Consider the following 19,200-nt stretch of genomic DNA (forward strand, 5'->3'; position numbering starts at 1 on the left):
GGATTAAAGACTGTGTGTTCCAGCCCAAGCCAACGTCCTTTTGCACGCCACCATATCACAGATTTCATCACGGCAGAGACTGCTGGAGGTGAGGACTTCAGTCGCACCACTGATAGTTTTTAGCCGCTGAGGAAACAGGTAAAAGTCATATTCCTGTAGCACAAGAGAGCTTTGGATCGCCCCGACATGTTCCCTTTGCTTTCTTTAGGAAGAGCGTGTGAGCGCTTGAACGTACCCCAGCCGCCGGCACAGCCCAGCCACAGCCACGTGCCGATGCTCATCGTTGTCACTGGCTGTGAAGTGAAGCACACACAGACTTGTGTGTCGTTGGATTCTGCTGCCTGCTCTGCGTCCCTGCACGCCTGTGATCGCTCCCTAGAGAACCTCAAGGACCCTACCAGTGCTAACAAGCCAGCCCCCCGCTGTCCCCAGTGCTGGGGTAAGGTGAGACCGGAGTGGGGAGCAGCAATAGAGGAAAGCTGCCCGGGTTGCTGCGTTTGCACCATGTCCCATTTGCAAAATAATCCATAATTCTGAAGCATTCTTGTTCCAGCTCCTCTCTTCAGCTCTGCTCTACCTTGTACTTATCTCAGTTGTGGGAGATGTTGCATTTGATAAATTAAAATGATTCCTTGTATGTCTTTGTGATGTGGTCAGTTTAGAAACAGGTTGGGAACACCCAAGTGGCCTAATTACTCTGTCTTTTTTCACCTACAAAAGTTTTGTGCTCTGAAATAGAGATGCAAAAAAAATGCTGAGCGATCTCTGATCCGTAAGCTCTGCTCGCAGCGATTCGCCTTTTGCTTCTGCGCTCCGTACACGGTAGCCGTGGATCTCCATCACCAAAGCCTGTTCTCTAGCTACAGCAGGAAGAAAGGCGTTTTGCAGGGCTCTGCTCCTACCCCTCGCGGCAGCTCTGGGTCCCTGAAAGTCCTGGGACCATCAGCTTTGTCAGCCAAGCGCGAGCAGCTGGCTGGTGTTGGAAGAAAGGGTTAAGGGACCCACATTCCTGTCCCTATTGCTCCGATCAAAGGTCAGGCAGTTCTTTAGGTGAAGGAAGGGAGGGAGGTGGTGCGAAGCCCTGACCAGGTCATTTGAGGAGTAAACCACATCTGAGGCGAGCTAATGAAGCAGTGTTTGTCTCTCTCACAGGCACATACTCCCATCTGTGCCGGGCAAGTTAGAATTCCTTCTCTAGTGGGAGTGAAGATGTCGATTGTATTTTTTCCATGATGTGGATTGAGGCATTTGCTAGGTTGTGGGAGTAAACACTTGGGGGAATTCTCCATGAGCTAGCAAGGGCAAGTCACAAGCCGACTAAATATGGTGAATGAAGATTACAAAAAACCCCTGGAGAATAAAACTCCCTCTTTCCACCCCATATCCCCCCCACCACCACCACCCCTGCATATTTTTTCTCATTATCCTGCACTGCCATTTCTCTGCTTGGTGGGTAAATCCATTGCCATTTGTGTGACTAAACACATTGCGCTGCTTTAGTTTGTATTTTCGGTGCTGAAGGGCAGCACTGGGGTGGTCCTTCACATCTTCACCACGAACCGAGACGCACCACACCATCCTGCTAGAGAAAGCGGAGACACCAGATATTCCACGGCGGGGGGAACAGCAGGAAATGCTCTCAGGTCTGTAAATACTTGAGGGGGTGAGAGATGATGTTCATGTACAAAATATTTGACCAGCCGCATCCCACTGACCTCCTCTGGTGCTGCTCTTGAAAGGGATTGGCCGGAGTCAGAAACAGTTGATCTTTAATGCTCCAAAAATACATTCCCCTTCAAAGCCTCTCAAGTGGAGAAGCATCCAGGCTGCCAAATTCAGTCCCCACTCCCAGCTCCTCGTGGCCTGGCTGAGTTCTTCTCCTGGGTGTTTGTTTAGGTTCACCCAAGGCTGTAGATGCTGGTAAGGATGAAAGGTGCCAGGGCCATGGCATGAGGGGGTGCAGGAGGGTGATAGCAGCAAGCTCTGTCCCCAGACCTCCTGGCTGCTGTCCCCACCATCCCCGGCTTGCTGCCCCAGCTCTGTGCCTCCTCTCACCAGCTCTCCTCCCTGGGGTGGCCCAGCAGCAGCCAAACCCTGGTTCTGCAGACCCCATTGGGAGCCCAGAGCCAGCCTGGGGCCCCTTCCATTCCGACCCAGAAGCTGCTGATCATTTTGGTGCCGCCCCAGGCTGAAGCAGATCACTTTGCACTCCGCCGCCATCGCCCTCCTCCTGCAATAAAGGATCTCTGCTTTCCTTTTGGTGAGCTTGGGCTCTTCTCAAGGTTTCTTTCTGCTATATTTTACACCGTAGCGCTCTGGAACTTCATCCCTCTAACGGGTTTCCTCCTTCCCCAGGTGTGGACCCGGAGCAGCTCACTCCTCTGCGTACTCTTTAGCCAGAGCTTCTCCTTTCGCTGACGTTCACCACTGGGAAGAGCCAGCGCCTGGGCCGTGCTTCCTCCTGGGACCAGCAGCGCAGCGCTGACATGTTTAGAATAAATTTTGATCCTTCCTCCTCCGGCATTGCTGTCCTTCACGCCTGCAGCCTTTCCCAGCAGTTACCCAGGGGCTCACACGGGCAAACCCGTTGCTCTTTGCAGTCGTTGCAAGACACAAATAGGGCCATTCCCATCCTTCAAAGTCTGATTCAGCTCCCGGTTAAGCTCAAGCCTTTTTGCTACAGCACCTCAAACTACTCAGCGTTTGAGAGAGATTTAGCTGAAATAAATCCCTCTGTTTGCAAAGATGTTGTTTCCTTCAGAACCCGAGGGGATTGCAGGGCTGCACGCGAGCCCTGTGCTTCATGCAGTCTGAGTGGTGCGTGTAAGGGAGCTACGCTGGCAAAAGGCAGAAGCAACAGTTAAAATATATATAACTACTGCAGCCTGGGAAGTGTGGTTCGGGGTTTAGTCAGGCAATGGGTAGTTCGCCTGAGGATCCAGGCCACAGGAGAGGTTTAGCTGGGTTAAACATGGCAAGCCAAGCTTTGCTCTCATTTATGCAGGCACGGTCGGGCCTTTTCTGGGTGAATTAACCCCACCTCCGTTCCCCCTCAGCTCAGGAGGGATGGAGAGCTCCTCTTTGTTTTGCTCCGGCTCTGATGCTTCCCTTTGGTTTTACCTCCAGAATTTGCCCAGAGAGCCCAAATTTTGAGGTCTGACGTGGAGCAGTGCCTGGAGCTGAGCTGGGGACGGGGGGTAGCAGCAGATCTCTGCAATCGCTTCCCATTCTAAAATAATAACAAGAAAATAAAGGAGGACCTGGGCAAAACACTCACAAAGTGCTCTTAAGTAAATAAGAAGTCGGGGTCACGCCGGTGGCCGTGCATCGCGTGGGCAGCATCCTCCTGCTGCGATGCCCACGGCTGCCCTCTCCTCCTGCCCTTCCCAACGGGAAAGCAGCTCGTTTCAGTGCAAAAAAGTTCTTGTTGGTGTAAATGGCACATGGATGGGTGATGGGTGTCCACCGTGGGCACTTCATGGTGGTCTCCACTCTCTCCTCCTGGGTTTCTCCTTGCTCACCCTGGCTTTTCCCCCCTGCCCGGAGCAGCCTGATGTGACCTGTAGCCAAAATCGCAGTGCTGCCTGGCCCCGAGGAGAGCTCGGCTGTGGTTCCCAGCCCTTGGCTCCGCAGGATTTCCTATCTGGGCAGAGCCGGGGTCGGCAGGGAGGGGTCCCACCGGGCGCCCCGCAGCCCCCAGCCCTCGCCCAGCTGCAGGAAGCGCTGCCGGGTGCGTGGGGTGGGGACTGGAGGGGAGAGGAGGAAAATGGGGAGTCACGGGGGGAGCCGCCAGATAAGGCTGGGCTGGAAACGCCGGGCGGATGCAGGCCTGGGCCGGGGCTCGGACCCGTGCCCCGGTCACTTCCCTTGTGCCGCCCGGCCAGAGCCGTTACAGGAGCCCAGGGCTGAAATTACAGCCAGGGAGATCCAGCACCTGAGCAGGGACCGGGCTGGCTGCGGCCACACGGCAAACAGACGGTGGAAAATCCCTCCCGGAGCCAGCCACCCTCGGGAAGGTGTTTCCTCTGCTCCTGGCGCTCTTCGATGGCCAAGCAGGGCAGGGCAGAGCCCAGCACCGCCCAGGGCTGGGGCCAGGGGGGTATCGGTCTGGAGGGATGCAGGGGTCCCGGGGAGGCAGGGCTGCATGTGCCCCAGGGCCTGGCTCTGTTACCGAGGCACCGGCAGTGATGAATTCACAGAATCCCAGAATCAATCAGGTTGGAAGAGCCCTCTGGGCTCATCGAGTCCAACCATTGCCCTGACACCACCATGGCAACTAGACCAGGGCACTAAGTGCCATGTCCAGGCTTTTCTTAAACCCCTCCAGAGATGGTGACTGCACCACCTCCCCTCTGCTTCCCTTTGTCCCTCCTCGCCCGTGCCCAGCCCCACGCAGGAGCCCTCTCGCCCGGCCATCACATCTGACCTGATTTCAACCATCGGATGGGAAAACAGCGCCTGGCTGGGTGAGCCCTGAAGCCCGTCCCGGCCGGAGCTGTGCCACCGGGGCCAGCACCTGCACCCCAGTTCGGGGATGCTCCGAGGCAGAGGGAGGAATGCTGCTGCCCCGAGGCCTGGGAGAGCCCCTGCTCTCTGCGGAGCGGCGCAGGGATGCAGGAGCAGATGGATGCCTTCTTTATTTTCTTTCCCTCTGGATTTAGTAGTTCTGAACCTCTCCAAAAATTTCCCCACTTCCTTCTCAGCTTCCTGAACCCAACACACTCCGCTGGCCAGTCTGTTCCCTGTAACACATTATCTGCTCCCAGCATTGCACTGGTGCCCGACCCCTCCCCAGCTTCAATTCCTGCCCTCGGCTGCCAGACCCAGCCCCGGTCCTGGCAGCCCCGTAGTGCCTCTCGCACGCCTGGCTCGGACCCCGCTCAGTCCTTCCTTTCCCTGGAGAATGCAGCACTGGAGCTGCTGGTGTAACCTCCCTGGCACCTGCACCCTCCTCCATCTTCGGCCTCTGAGGGTTTTTTGGGGTGAGGAGAGCAGAGCCCTGGCAGCGTGGGCTCCCAGCCGCTGCAGGGTGATGCAAACCCCCAGGTTGGGTGGGAGCACCCTGGTCCAGAGCCCCGCCGGGCACCCCATGGGCACGGGCAGCGCTGAGACCTGCAGGAAGCTGGGGGGGTCCAGCCTCTGCCAGAGTGGGACCCTCGGGGGGTGCAAGCAAACCCCAGCCCCGCTCTGTTTTCCCCCCCAGGCGTGGGTCAGCGAGCAGCAGACGAGGTGTGTCCTTGGTTTAATCTGCAGGGAAATCTTCACACCTTCCTTCGCTCTTTTCCTCGCCGGCCCCTCCGCCTGCCAGCCCCTTGCTGTCGTGGGGGCAGCTGCCCATCTCGTGGCAGTTGTGGGTTTTTTTAAAGGTTTTCCTCCCTCCCTCTTCCTCCTCCACCCACGCAGCCCCCTCTGCTCCTCCTCCAGCGGCACCTTTGCTTTCTCCATGCATTTCTTTATTGCTGGTGCCACACGGATGTGGCTCAATGGGACAAGGGAGGATGGAGAGATGCTGTGCCCGTGCCCACGCCGGTGCCAGCTGGGATTTGACTCTCCCGACCTCCAGCAAGGGCAGTTCCATGGGGAGAGCAGCTCCCAGCCTTGCACACGCGTGAGCAAACCCTGCTTCTCCTCGCAGGGCTGGAGGTGCCTCTCCTCAGGACAGGGTTAAGGCAGCAGACACGTTGCCTCCTCGTTCTGCGAGGGGTTAGAAGGGGTATAGCCTGCATCCGTGCAGATGCGAGCTTGTTTATTCTTACCAGATAGTTTGATGGCTTTATCTGATCACAGGTTTTCCTGAGGAAGGAAGGGTGAGTCTGAGTCACTTGAAAATGGGGGCCCTTCATCTCTGGGTACGGCTGGTGGGGCCAGGGATAGCAGCAGAGCCCCGAGGGCAGCTCTCCAGCCTTGGCTCTGCCACCGTGCCACGTGGGCATCGCCGTGCAGGGTGGGCATCACTGTGCGGGGTGGGCATCGCCATGCCAGGTGGACATCGCCACGGTCATTAATAGATGTGACTCCAACATGAGCACCAGTTGGAGGGGGATGCTGTGGGGTGGGTGTCGGAGGAAGCGCCCAGGGCTCGATGCCGCAGAGGGAGGAGTGAGCCCGTTTACTGTGTCCCTCCTGTGCAAAGAGCTGCTGACACGGTGCCCCCGGTGCAGAAAACACCACCACAAGCAAATGGAAATCGAGAGATAAAATCTAGTGGCAATTGATAAATTCACCAGAGCGGCAGGTTCACGCCCTCCTGGAGGAAAACCCAGATAATTAAACTCCAGTGTTCTGCTAATGCCTTGCGTGAGGGGCTGGAGGAACCCGCTGGTGGAAGCTCATCTGCTTCTGGAGCACCGGGGGAGCAGGGTGCTGGGGGCAGTGGGGTGCTGGGGGCAGTGGGGTGCTGGGGGCAGCGGGGTGCTGGGGGCAGCAGGGTGCTGGGGGGTCCCTGGGAGATGGGGAAGGGCAGCGGGTGGAAACAGCTCCGGCTCCTTGACGCCACGGAGCTGGGCTGGGGGCTGCAGCGAGCCAGGCCCCCCTCTGCTCCCACACCAGCACCCTTCCCCGCTGCCTCTGTGTCTCCGAAAACAAATGAATTTTCCAGAAGGTGCCCTCAAAGCATTCGCTTGCTGCATTTTATGGAACCGGGGGGCTTTTGAACCCCTCTGAGCCCAGGCAGGCTCCGGAGAGGGGAGCGGAGCGGGCGACGCCGAGCTGCTGACTGCACACAGCGCCGGGCCCCTGGGGTCCAGAATTAATAGGACAGAGCAGGGGCTGTTCCCTGCATGTTTTATTTATGGGAATCAGGCCAGTGAAGTTCCCTCAGCTCTCCGAAATAGTCACATCGCCTCTGCTTTGCGCTGCCCACGGCCGTGACCTTGATAAATGGGCCAGTGCCCGGCCCCCTCCGCGCGCCCGGGAGGATGCTCGCCCCACGGGGGCTGGCCAGGCTCCCTCCCACCACCCCAAAACTCGTCCTCGACATGCCCAACACCCCCCACAACCCACGGGAACTCCACCGAAAATCCCCCAAACACCGAGAGAGCACCGGGCACCCCCCACACCCCCCTCCTGAGAGCGGCGCACGCCAGGAGCCGCATCCCCGGCACCGAGGCGACGTTTGGTTCTCGCACCAAACTGAACCCTTGGGGCACCGGCTGGCGGCGAGGCTGGAGACCCCAAAACAGGAACCAAAAGTGGGGCTCCACTTGGTTTCTTTATTTTTTTTTTTCAACCTGCATTTTTTAGCCGTTTCCTGGTGCCAGATCGCAGGCACTGCCTCGCCACTGCCGTGGCATCTCCACCAGTCCCGCTCACAGCCCTGTGGCCACCAAAGCAGCCCTGTGGCCACCAAAGCATCCCTGTGGTGGTGCCTGGAGGGGAGGGATGCTGAGGGTCAGATCCTGCCGGGGGAAATCCCAGCGTGCTGCCCAGATTTATCCAGAGAAATTGTGGGTCTGCACCCCAGGAGCGGGGCGGCAGGAGGGTGCTTCGCCAGGCAGCACCTTTGGGTGCTTTCAGCACCAAGGTGGGCAGGAACAGGCAGGGGGAACCCATCCCCTCCCCGCTCGCACCCTGGCTCTGCGCAGAGCCCTGCTGCAGCAGCTCAGCACCCTGCCCGCGGCCAGGGGCCCCATCCTGACCCCCTGCCTGTCGGAATTACGGAGCGAGGCGGCTTTCCCCGGGCTGCTGTGAGTCAGTGGCGGAGCGGGGAGCAGCACGGTTCCTCTCCCACCCTCCAGCCCCGGCACAGCATCTCCCTCCCCGCTTCCTTCCCTCGCCGATAACTAGCCGGGGTTGATTCACCCGCAGCCTTTGGCTTCATGGTTCCCGGTGATTTCTCCAGGCACAACGTTTCCCCATCCGAGTGCTGGGAGGGAGACGTGGGACCTGCACCCACGGCAGCTCCCACCGTGGGAAACAACCGTGGGCGGCCCCAGGAGCGGGGGACCGGGCAGGCGTTTCCCGAAAATCCCATGGCCGGGAGAGGTCCGGGCCAAGGGGCAGCGGTGCCCTTTGCCGTGCAGGAAATCCTCCCCGGGGCTCCCGAAGGCCGGGGGCTCCGTGGAGCATCTCGGTGGCTCCAGGCTCTGCCCTCCCCGGGTCCGTCAGCCCGGGGCAGCGATGGTGGGTGTGGGCAGGGGGTCCCACGCTGCCGTCCCGCTCCGGTGGGGACCAGGGGCTGGGGGAGGCTGCACACCCGCCCAGCGTTTGCTTGGGCAAAGGCAGCTCCCGGCTCGGCCGGTCCCCGGGGAGGGTGTGTGGGGATGGGGCCACGCGGAGCCCGTCAAGGACCTTCTCGTGGCTGCTGCCAGCCGAGGCCGACAAAAGGCTCCGGCCGCCCTTCCTGTGGCTCCGGGCGGAGGGGCCGCTTCAAACCCACGGCCCCACCCTGACCCCGGCCTCGGCCGCTCCGGGTCCTTCATGGCTCAGGGTCCTGTGCAGTACCAGGACGCCAGGGCTTGGCTTGCTGGGGAGGCTGGGGCTGGGGCGGGGTGGTGGGATGCCATCGGGCCACTTTGGGCTCCCAGGTGCTGGCTCTGCCCCACGCTCTCCTGCAGCCTCAGATCCTGTGGATCCTCTCCTGGATCCGCACTCGGACTCATCCCGCTGTGTGCTCGGTGCTCTGGAACGGGCAGAGCCCCTCGGCATCCCGTCCCACCCAGGAGACAAGTGGACGTGACCTTGGCCCTGCCACCTCCCTGAAGACCCCTCCCCGCAGCCCTGTGCCCGCGGTAGGGTGAGGATGCCCAGCCCTGCCACAGCCCCTCTCCATCCCCCCTTGGCATCATCCCCCGCGGATGCCCAGCGTGCGGCACACGGCACGGGGCTGTTTACCCTTTCCTAAGGAAAAGAAGCAGCTGAAGTCTTAAAAAACAGGCTGAGAATAAATTAATTCAATTAATAAAAGGAGCCCTGTTAGAGTACGGAAATTATTTACTGAAAGGGGGAATTTGCCAAGTATAATAAACCTGGAGCAATTTTCTCTCATCTTCGCTTCGTGGCAGACAGTCTAATTAGCCGTTTGTTATTTCCAGTGATGACATTTTTGTTCATTAGGAGCCGGGCAGGACTCTGATCGCTTCCCCTGGCCCCTGCTGTGGGGTTTGGCCATGTCACGTCTTCTCCATCACCACGAGAGGTTTGCTGACCTGCAAGGTGCGCGTGGGGGGTTTGCTCTTGGAAGGGTCCAGACCTGGCAGAGATGTTTATGTCTACACAGAAGGGATTTCTCCTCCTCTGCTCCAAGATGGGGTTACATCCTTCCCCGCTGCCTCCCCAAGGACTCGAGGGGCTTTACCCGGAGGTACGTGTCCTCCGGCAGCGTCTCAGGGGCTGGGCAGTGAAATCAATAACAAAAACGATGCTCAGCTCCTACACGGAGCCCTTTCCTGGCTTAAGCTCATTAACGGCCAGGAATGGAGTTCCTCGTCACACAGGTCTCAGGGATGCAGATCTTGGGGGTGATGGACCGGAACGTATTGTAATAAGAAATAGCTGCTGTCGGTGGCCCCGTGCGCGGGAGGGCCCCGAGGAGCCGGCGAGAGCAGATGGAGGAGGGAGGGCTGGATGGAAGCCGTGCCCACGGTGGGCTGGCAGCATCCCGGCAGCAGAGCCGCTTCCCCTCCCTGCAGCGGGTCAGGGTCGGGGGTTTGGGCCCCCCGCGCTCCCCACGGGCCCCCCAGGTCCCCCAATGCAGCAGAGAAGGGTCCAGCACCACCTCCATGGCTCCAGCTCCCTTTGGGCACATCCCACCCCTGCCAAGCTCTGCATCCCCGCTGGAGCATCCCCGGCTGCCCTGGCCCCGGCTGCCCACCCTGGGAGATTTGTTTAACACAAGCCAGAGCCTCCCACGGGCCTCTCACCCTGTCCCCCACCTCCCCGGGGTAGGACCCCCCAGGAACTCCCCGCACCCCCAGTGCTGCCCACTTGGCCCATCCCACCCAGACAGGGGATGCTCGGGGATGGATCTCAGCCTGGGTGTCCCCCCAGGGCTCGGGGCATCTTCCCACCCATGGCCCTGGCCTTGTGCCCACGGTTGGGTGGGGAACCACAGCTCCTATTTCTGGTTTTCTCCCTGGGAGGTGCTCCAGGAGGGAGGACGGGAACACCCTGACCTGGTCCCCGAGGTCCCCAAGGTCCCATCTCCAGGATGGGTCCAACACACCCATGCCCAGGGGACGGCTGTGCTGGGAACGGGGAGGGGAGGGATGTCCTGCACCTCTCCCCTTCCCCATCCCTCCTCCCTGTGGTCGGTACCCTCCGTGTCCCCATCCCCGTCCCTGTCCCAGTCCCCGGGTGGAGCCGCCGCTGTCCCCACCAAGCCCCTGCGGCTGCGAGGCCCCGGGAGGCTCCTCGGCGTGCGGGGGCACGGAGGGATGCGGAGGAGGCACGGAGGGATGCGGGGGCACGGAGGGATGCGGAGGCCGTGCTCAGCCGGGGTTACCTTGGAAACGGCGCCTGAGCCACACGTCCCTGTCACTGCCGAGGGACCGAGCCACGGCGGTGGCGAGGCCAAACCCCGCTCGCCGGGTCGGGGTGACAGCAGGGTGTCGGGAAGCGCGTCTCCCCATCCCGCCCGATGGCTGATGCTGGGCAGGGGGAGAAGGGGCTGCAAAGGGGGCTGCGTCCTCCCCCCGGGCAGGGGGACATCGCCCGGCCCCGTGCGGGAGAAGAGCCCCAGCGAGGGCAGCCAGCGGCCGGATCCCTCCCCGCAGGACAGGCGCTCCCCGCAAAGATGGAGCTTTAAATAAATAACGAGCTGCCGACATCTCCTGGCTCTGCTGGCAGCGCCACGCTGGGAGCCCTCCCCGGCAGCCCCCGCGCTCCGAAATGTGCTGGGAATGGGGACGGCGGCTGCTGGGAGCTTGGCCCGGGGTGGGGTGGGGGGAGAGGTGGGGAAAAGGGGCTGGGGGGGTCCTGGGGGGTCAGCGGGTCCCTGGCAGGGTCAGCGCTGGCTGCCGGCGGCTGCCAACCCTCCCCGCGAAGCCTCCTGTGATGGGGCATCGCAACCTCACGCTGCGGGGATGCGGGCAGGGCGCAGGCAGGGTGCGGGCAGGGTGTGGGATGTGGGCAGGGTGTGGGGATGCGGGCAGGGTGTGGGATGCAGGCAGGGTGTGGGGATGCAAGCAGGGTGTGGGATGCGGGCAGGGTGCGGGCAGGGTGCAGGCAGGGTGTGGGGGTGCAGGCAGGGCGCAGGCAGGGCGGGGGAATGTGACCCATCCATTTGTCCCTGATGGAAGATGCTTCATTGCAAACGGGTTGGCACGGCGGAGCGCTCCAGCAGCCCGTGCGGGCTGGGGGAGGCGGGCAGGGGTGCGGGCAAGGGTGCGGGCAGGGGTGCGGGCAGGGTTCAGGCAGAGGCCAGGCAGCCCGAGCGGGCAGGGAGGGAGGAGAGGGACTGGCCAGCGAGCCAAGGCTGAAAGGGTGGCCACAGGCTTCAATTAGCGATGGCGGGATCCTGCCTGAAATAGAGCCGCCGTGCCCGGCCGCGGGCAGGCGGGGAGCCGTGCCCGTGGGCAGTGTGGCCTCACACCCCATGGCTGCCCACACCCAGCACCCAGCACCCAGCACCCATCGCTCGCCCGGCCGCGGTCGGGGTGTCGAGGGGCAGCTGGCGATGGAGGGGCTGGGGGATGCGGTGGGCAGGGGGCTGGCGTGGCTGGGGAGGGGGAGCGGGGCTGGAGTCTGCTGCGAAAGCAGCTGAGAGGAAGGAAGAAGCAGCTAAAATAAGCAGGTGGGTGGTCAGGGAGGAAATAATAGCGAGATGATAACGAAGAGGCTGGGGCAGGGGGAAAAGAACCAAAGTGTCCCCAGGAAATAGGAACGGGCCCCTGGGAAGTAGAGGGAGGTCATGGGGCAGGGGGGGCAGCACAGAGGGGTATCCCGAGGGAGGAGAGATCAGGGGGAGGCGGGGGGAGCGGGGTGCTGTGCCCCCAGGGGTGGGTGAGTGGGCAGGGGAAGGGCCGGCCGCTCTGCCCGGCAGCGTGGGGAACGCTGGCCAGGAGTGGGGCCAGCCCTGGTCCCCCACCCCGCTTTAGGCAGGGGGACAGCAGGAGGTGGGCGCAGGCAGGGGCACCCCGAGCATCCTCGGAGGGTGGGTGGGAGCCCTGGGGTGAGCCCCCATGGGAGGGAAACGCCAGGATGAGGTGGGCAGCACGGAGCTGGGGGGGTTCACGTGCAGGCAGCTGCTGGGAACGGCCCCGCTCGGCTGTGGCGGGGGGACAGGGACTGAAACCCAGTGCCCAAGGAGCAGCTTGGGGTGGACCCGAGGGGGACGGGGCAGGGGGTGGAGGGATGGGAAATGCTCTCTCAGGCAGGGCCCTTCCCTGCCCACCCCTGCCCGCACCCCGGGGCTCCTCCAGCACCCACCTCCCCTCCGTGCGGGGGGCACGGGCCGTGGGGCTGTGGGGCTGGCACAGAGGGCTCAGGGTGCCAGGGGGTGCCCAGGGCCCCGCGGTGGGGAGCAGGAGGAGGCAGCATGGCCGGAGCACGGGGTGCACGGGGCCGTGGCTGCTGCCCCGGGGGGGTTTCCACGCTAACCGCACGCCCTTCGCCTCACCCCGCTTTCCCCTCGCCAGGGCCACGCTGCTGCCGGGGGCTGTTTCCTGCCCTTTCTGCTCTCCCCCCGCCGCCCCGGCCTGCCCCAGCCCCGCTGCTGCTTCCTCTCGGCCGCCCCGGGGGCTTTCCATGCTGCCAGAAAATAAATCTCATCGCTATTTTTAACAGAGGGGAAAACGCCAAGGTCTCCTCGAGCCTGAGCGCGGACGGGCACCCCCGGAGAGATGGAGGAGGGAGAGGACGGTGCGGGGGAAGGCTGCGGGCAGGCTGAGCCTTCAGGCAGGATTTTGGGGAAGGCAGAGGGAGGGGGGGCACCAGCTGGGTGCTGGGGGACCCCCTGCGACTCCGCCACGGCCCCCTGCAGCAGATGGCAGCCCCCACCCAGCCCAGCACCCATTGTTAATGTCACCCATCGCCTCCCCCCCATGCAGGCAGACAGGGTGGGTGCGGGTGGGTCACCCCACGCCTGCCCCCACCACCCCAGCTGGGAGGGGATGGGGTGACCAGGAGATAACACCCGTGAGCGGGGGGTACCCAGGCGGGGGGGATGGCCACAGTGCCCACCCCGCACCAGGGCAGCACCCCGAGGGACTGGGGACGTCAGAGGGTCCCCGGGGTCAGGGCTGGGACAGTTGCTGTTTTTAACCCTGGTAAGTGCCTTAGGGAGGCTGCCAGCGGGATCAGCTGGCTAATGCCCGGCGGGGGCCGCGCGGGGCTGGGGAGCCGATGAAGCTGATGATAACTGGGGGGCACACATGCCCCCCCGCCACCGCTCCCAGAGGGTGACTGTCCTCGCTCGAGACGGGGACGCCGCCATCCCCTGCCAGCTGCCCCCGCTCTCGCCCCACAAGCATCTCTCTGGCTGTAGCATCATGAACCAGGCAACTTGCACTATCCCGTGACTCCAGGAGCTGGAGATTTATTCTTTGCGAGGCTCCTGCTAAAATCTTTTCACCTGCAGGTCCCCCACCTGCCCCTCCACCCTCAGCGCACGCCATGGCATGGCCATCACCGGTGGCACCCGGGGCTCAGCGCACACCATGGCACGGCCATCACCGGTGGCACCCGGGGCTCAGCCCACGCCGGAGCTTTCTGGAAAAACCTGAGCTCCACATTCCCGGTCCTGGTGCCTCCGGCCACCGTTGGTGCCACTTTCCTGCAGCCGGTGGGAAGGGCCGTTCGATGCCCATCGGTGCTCTGCGCCGGGAGGCAGGGGGACATGTCCCACCAGTGTCCCCCCGGTCCCATGGGCATCCCCGGGGTGGCTGGCAGATGCCCAGGGACTGAAGCCCCATGCGGCTCCCAGCTGGGTGCTGCCGGGGCTCTCCTGCCCGAGCAGGGGGAACGGGGAATGGGGTTCGAGCTCTCGGGGTCACGCAGCCCCGTCCCCAGCGCTGGGGAGGGGGACAGGAGTTCACAGGGTGCGACACACGGCTGAAACCCCCGGGGCTGGCCGGGATGGGGGGGCCTGGCTGTGTCCCAGCATCGCCCCAGGCTGGGGGTTTCCAGCACTGGGTGCGGGGCAGCCCCCGTGCCACGGGACACCCGCAAAACTCCAGGCTGGGCTTCACCCGCGCCTGCCCCCGGCCGGGCCTGATCCTGCCCACGGGGAAAACCCTGCTCTGTGCCCCGGGACAGCCCAGAGCGTCCCTGGGGACTTGCCCCAGAAAGGGGGATAACCGGCTTTTGGGGACCATCCCCACCATGGGGCTCACTGGGGTCACTGGAGTGGGCCTGATCCTGCAGCAGGGGCCCGATCCTACAGCAGGGCCAGCGCCGAGGGGCTCTGCCCGTGGCCAGATGGCTCCGAGGAGCCCTAAGCTCCCCATAATGCCCCTAATTGTCCCACAGCGCCGGAGCGGGCAGCCCGGCCCAGCTGGTGCCTGCGTCCCCCCGCAGCAACGGCTTTGGGACCTCTGGCTATTTTTAATCCCGGGAAGCTATTTCGGAGGCGAGAGGCTATTTTCCCTGCCCGCGGCTAATCCTGTCTTGCTTTTCAACCTTACCCAGCTATTTGCCAGGGCCGGGCGATGGGCAGCTCCCTGCCTGGGCAGTCCTCATCCCGGGGGACTCGGGGCAGGAGGAATGGGGTGGGACGTGCTGGTTGGGATGGGGTGGTCCTGCACCCTCTGCCCCGCTCTGCTGGGTTCCCTGCTTGGGATTGGGGCTGCTGGGCGCCTGGCCTGGCACTGGGCAGTGCCACCACGGTGCCACGGAGGGGAACGCACCCCGTTTGGGGACACAAGCTGATGTCCCCCCCCAGCCCACCCCGCGGGAGCCGGGAAGGCCATCAGAGGATGGGGACGCCAGAGGTGACGGGGCCGCGTGTCCCCTGGGCGTTGTGGGGACCGCGGGGTCCTGGGAACACTGGCGAACTGGGATTGAACTGGAAGCAGGTGTTGGGCACGTCCCGCAGGAAGGGGGCCGGTGGGGAGGAGGCAGGGTGGGGGCGCAGGGGCCGGGGGGGGAGCGGGGCGCACATCTGGCAGCGGAGGGGTGGCAGGAAGCATCGCGCTGGCTCGGCCGCCTCGGGGTCCCGGGGGGCCGTGCCGCTGCCAGATGTTGTGCAGCTGTCTCCAGCGCTTCCTCTCCCCCCCGCGTCCTCCGGGAAGCTCTCCCTGTGCTTCCTCGGCAGGGGGAGCGGGGGGAGACCCCCGGCCCCCCGCTCCTCCGGCCCCAGCTTCCTGAGCCGCCGGCTCTGTCTGCTCCCACATTTGGCTCCTCCACCGCCGGCTCATCCCCCATCTCCCCTCCCCAGCCCCTCGCTCCCTTTCTTCTCCTGCCAGCTGCCCCCCAGCCCCGGGGGGGTCTCATCCCTCTGCTGCCTCCCAGTCCCGGGCCACATCCTGCGCTCCAGCCCTCTGCCACGGTGCAGAGCTCATCCTGCTCCCTGGGGCGGAGAGGAGGGCAGGGAGGCGGCAGCAGCGGGCATCGGTTGTGGCTTTTCTTCCTTCTTCTCTCCAAGCATTTTGCGTTTTCCCGCAGCGCAGGGGCTGGGCTGGCCGGATCCTGCCCAGCACCCAACGAACCGCAGCACTGCGGGCAGGGAGAAGCCGGGAGAGCCGCAGGGAGCGTGGCCGTGGGCTGCGGGAGCCGGAGGAGGTGCCCGTCGCCTCACGGGACGCAGATAGGATTCGGGGATTAGGGCAGCTTAGGGAGCAGGGTTTGTCCAGGCGGCAGATGGTGCTGGATGGATCCCAGGGCAGGGTCAGCAGGGTGGGAAGCAGGTCCCCGAGCAGCCCTGGGCAGGGCCGGGGAACATGAGGCAGAAGCGGGGAGGAGGAGGAGGATTTTCACCCAGCCCGTTTCCGGACAGGAGCACGAGGGAGGGCCGGATCCTTCCCCCTGCTCCCAAGCGTGCCGGGTACCAGCGAGGATGTCCCACGCTGACGCCCAGAGCTGGTCACAGCCACGGTGGCAGCAGGGGGGCTCCTGCCCCCTGAGAAGCATCCCCTGACCCCCAGCCGGGCTGCGGAGCTCATGTCCCCAGGGACGGGTCGTGGCTCCGTCACCCATTTGGTCCTTTGGCTGCACAGGCCCCCCGTCCCCACGAGTGCCCGTGTCCCCATGGGTGTGAACATCATCCTGGGAGTGCAGGGGAGGCCCCAGCGCCAGGGGTTTCCCCCCACGTCCCCCTGCATCCCCCTGGGAGGGGTTGGCCAGGGTGATGGGGCTGTCATGGGGCCGGAGCGGGGCGATTCCTCCTGCCCCGCGGCACTGGCAGCTCCCCGGGCTCTGCTGCGACTGTGGAGATGAGCAACTCCACCCCGAATGGTGCCGGGGGAATTCCTGGTGACGAGGGTGAAAATGAGCGGCGTAAGCTGGTTCAAGAGGTGACGAGGTGGGGAGCGGAGAGAAAACCCCCGGCCAGGCTGGCACGGTGGGCTCAGGCAGCCCCAGGACCTGCTGCAGAGCCGAGAGCAGGCAAATGAGGCGGGATAATGAAGCAGAAATTAAGGGCCCCACTTCCAGGCAGAGGGGTGCAGCGACCCCAAAGGAAGTGGGAGGAATGGAGAGGAGTCCAGCCTGCCCCAGCTGGGATCGGTCCCATGGCTCCCGAGGGTGTTTGGGGTGGGAGCAGGGGGGGCTCCGGCTGCAGGCGGGGAAGCCCAGCCGCCAGCCAGGGATTCACCCACACTTCCCAGGGAAGAGCAGGACCCGGGTGGGAACCCCTCGGGCAGCCTGTGGGTGCGTGGGGCTTTCTGCTCGGGGCGGGGAGGTGGGCACGGGGACCCCCCAGGAGGTGCCGGGACCCCAGCCCAGCTGGGCTGCTCGCTGGGACGGAGCCACGCCATCTGTGTGTCCGCAGAAAGCTGTCTGCACTGGCAGGAGGATGGCACCGTGTTGGGTTGGTCCAGGTAACGAGCCGGGTATCCCGCAGAGGATGCTCCGGATCCGGCCCCCGGGCCCCACGTCTGACGTCTGTCCTCCCGCCCACGTCCCCTCAGTTCAGCCCCGCTCGAGAGTCCCCGTCTCTTCCCCAGCAGTGGCTTGGAAAGAGGAAGCGTCGCCCCCGGTGTCCCCCCACCACGGCCCGGGGGGTATTTTGGGTTTGGAGAAAAGCAGAAGGCGGCAGCGGGCGGCTGCTGCGGCAGCGGGTGGGCAATGCCCCGTGGCACGCAGGGGATGGTGGCGAGGGGGAAGGAGGAACACCAACACCACCCCGTGCCCCCAGCTTCTGCTCGGGGGACAGGGAAAGAGGATCTGTCTCACCTGAAGCATAAAAGGGTCTTTTTGGGGCACACAAGAGGGGCTTGGGCAGCCCCCGGGGTGATGCCTGGGGAGTGATGGGACCCCTCGGTGCTCCCACCTTCATGTTTGCCAGTGTCCCAAGAGTGCAGGAGCAACGGAGGAGGGGAGCCACGGATGGGTGGGTGGGTGGATGGACAGACACATGGATGGGCAGATGGATGGATGGACAGACACATGGGTGCATGAGCGGATGGACAGACACATGGATGGGCAGATGGATGAACGAAATGACGGATGGGCAGACGGGCACCATGGTCACAGTCACGCTCCACTGGAGGCCATCCAGCCATGCTCCTCCCGCTGCACCCCCGGGCGAGGCTGTGCCCCCTGTGCCAGCCCAGGCACTGGTGCCCTGCTGGGGCCGAGGGGTGGGACGTGCCAGGGGGCTCGTCAGGGATGGGGGGCACTGCCGTGGGGGGAGCAGGCAGGGATGGTTGCTGGCCGTGGGCCGTCACCGCTGCATCTGGGCGCCCATCTGCAGAGCGGAGATAGCCCCTCCGGCCGCCCCTCCTGCACGGGGGACGCTCCGTTAGCGCCTCGCACCTGGGAACCGCGCTCGGCTGGGCAAGACGCGATAGGGCTCTATCAGCCAGCGCAGGCTCGCTCCCGGCGGGGCTAATAGCCACTGGCTTAACGAGCAGGAGCCCGGGTGGCTCTGCTGGGCCCTCGCCAGCCGCGGGGAGGAGTGACGGGGAGAGCAGAGCCCAGCCGGCTCTGCGGCGGGCAGCGAAATCTAGGTCAGGGCTTGCTTTAAAAGGGGGCACAGAGCCCAGCTCGTGTCGGCTTCCAAGCGAAGCCACGGAGCAGCGGCGCGTGCCCGAGCCCGGCACGGACACAGGGATGTGGTGGCCGGGAACCACCCGTGCTCACCCGGAGCATCCCCGTCCTGGGAGCCGCTTCCCATCTGTGCGGCCGTTCACACAGTTCCTCTCTTTGCTGGGAAACAGGCGTGATTTGTACCTCGGGCTGTGCCAGGGCTGGAAAACAACGTGCTGCCCGGGGACACGGAGCGACGCCCGGGCACGGGGAGATGCCGCTCGCCTCCCAAACGAGACGTCCCCCCACCCGTCAAAGCTGGCCCCTTCCCTCCCCTCCGCACGGCTGGAAGGGGATCAGCAAAGGGAACCGGCCCCAGGCCTGACATTTCAGCGTTTGCCAGTAAAAAAAAGCCCCAACCGAGCGAAAAGCCCGGCGGCAGCAAAAGGGGAACTCGGGGAACATGGAAGGTGCGAAGCTGCGGCTGCCGGGGCGAGCAAACACCTCTGTGGACGGCGCAGACATTTTGCCCCCGAATTACTGCCCGGCCCCGGCGGAGCCGCAGCGGTTTCGAACAAAAGCAACGATCCTCCACAAACAGGATTTTTCCTTTTTTCCCCTCCCCAAATGCACGATTGTGCTCCGCTTCCCAACACCCTTCGAGCGCTTGGGATGGGGATAATTAGGTTGGCAGCATGAGGCATTTAATTAAAAGTCAGTGCTTGAACGTAGAGGGAAATCAGCCGCCGGAGCAGTGGATCTGGGGAGGACGATCCTCCGCGTCCCCACGAGGCACAGCCTGGTCCCTGGCCCTCGGTGAGGCTGCCTGGGCAGTGGGGCTTCACGCCTGGCAGAGCTGGCAGAGGCCACACAGCTCCCCGCGAGCCGCAGCCCTCCCGGCTCCTCCTGCTGCAGTCACCTCTTGGCGCCGGATTTTCAGGAATCTGGGCTGTGGTGAGCCTGGAAAAATCCAGATTTTTCACACGGGCTCAGCACTCGGCCACTCCCGGGGTTTCCACTGAGCTCAGCTTCAAAATGAGCCCTGCGCCAAGGCTTCGAACGTCACAATAACCCCCCAAAAAAACCCAAAATAAAAAGCTGAGCTGTTCAAATGCTCCCTGTCCTTTCCAAGACAAG

Source organism: Nyctibius grandis, chromosome 19 (genome assembly GCF_013368605.1).
Source record: "Nyctibius grandis isolate bNycGra1 chromosome 19, bNycGra1.pri, whole genome shotgun sequence".
Lineage (NCBI taxonomy): Eukaryota > Metazoa > Chordata > Aves > Nyctibiiformes > Nyctibiidae > Nyctibius > Nyctibius grandis.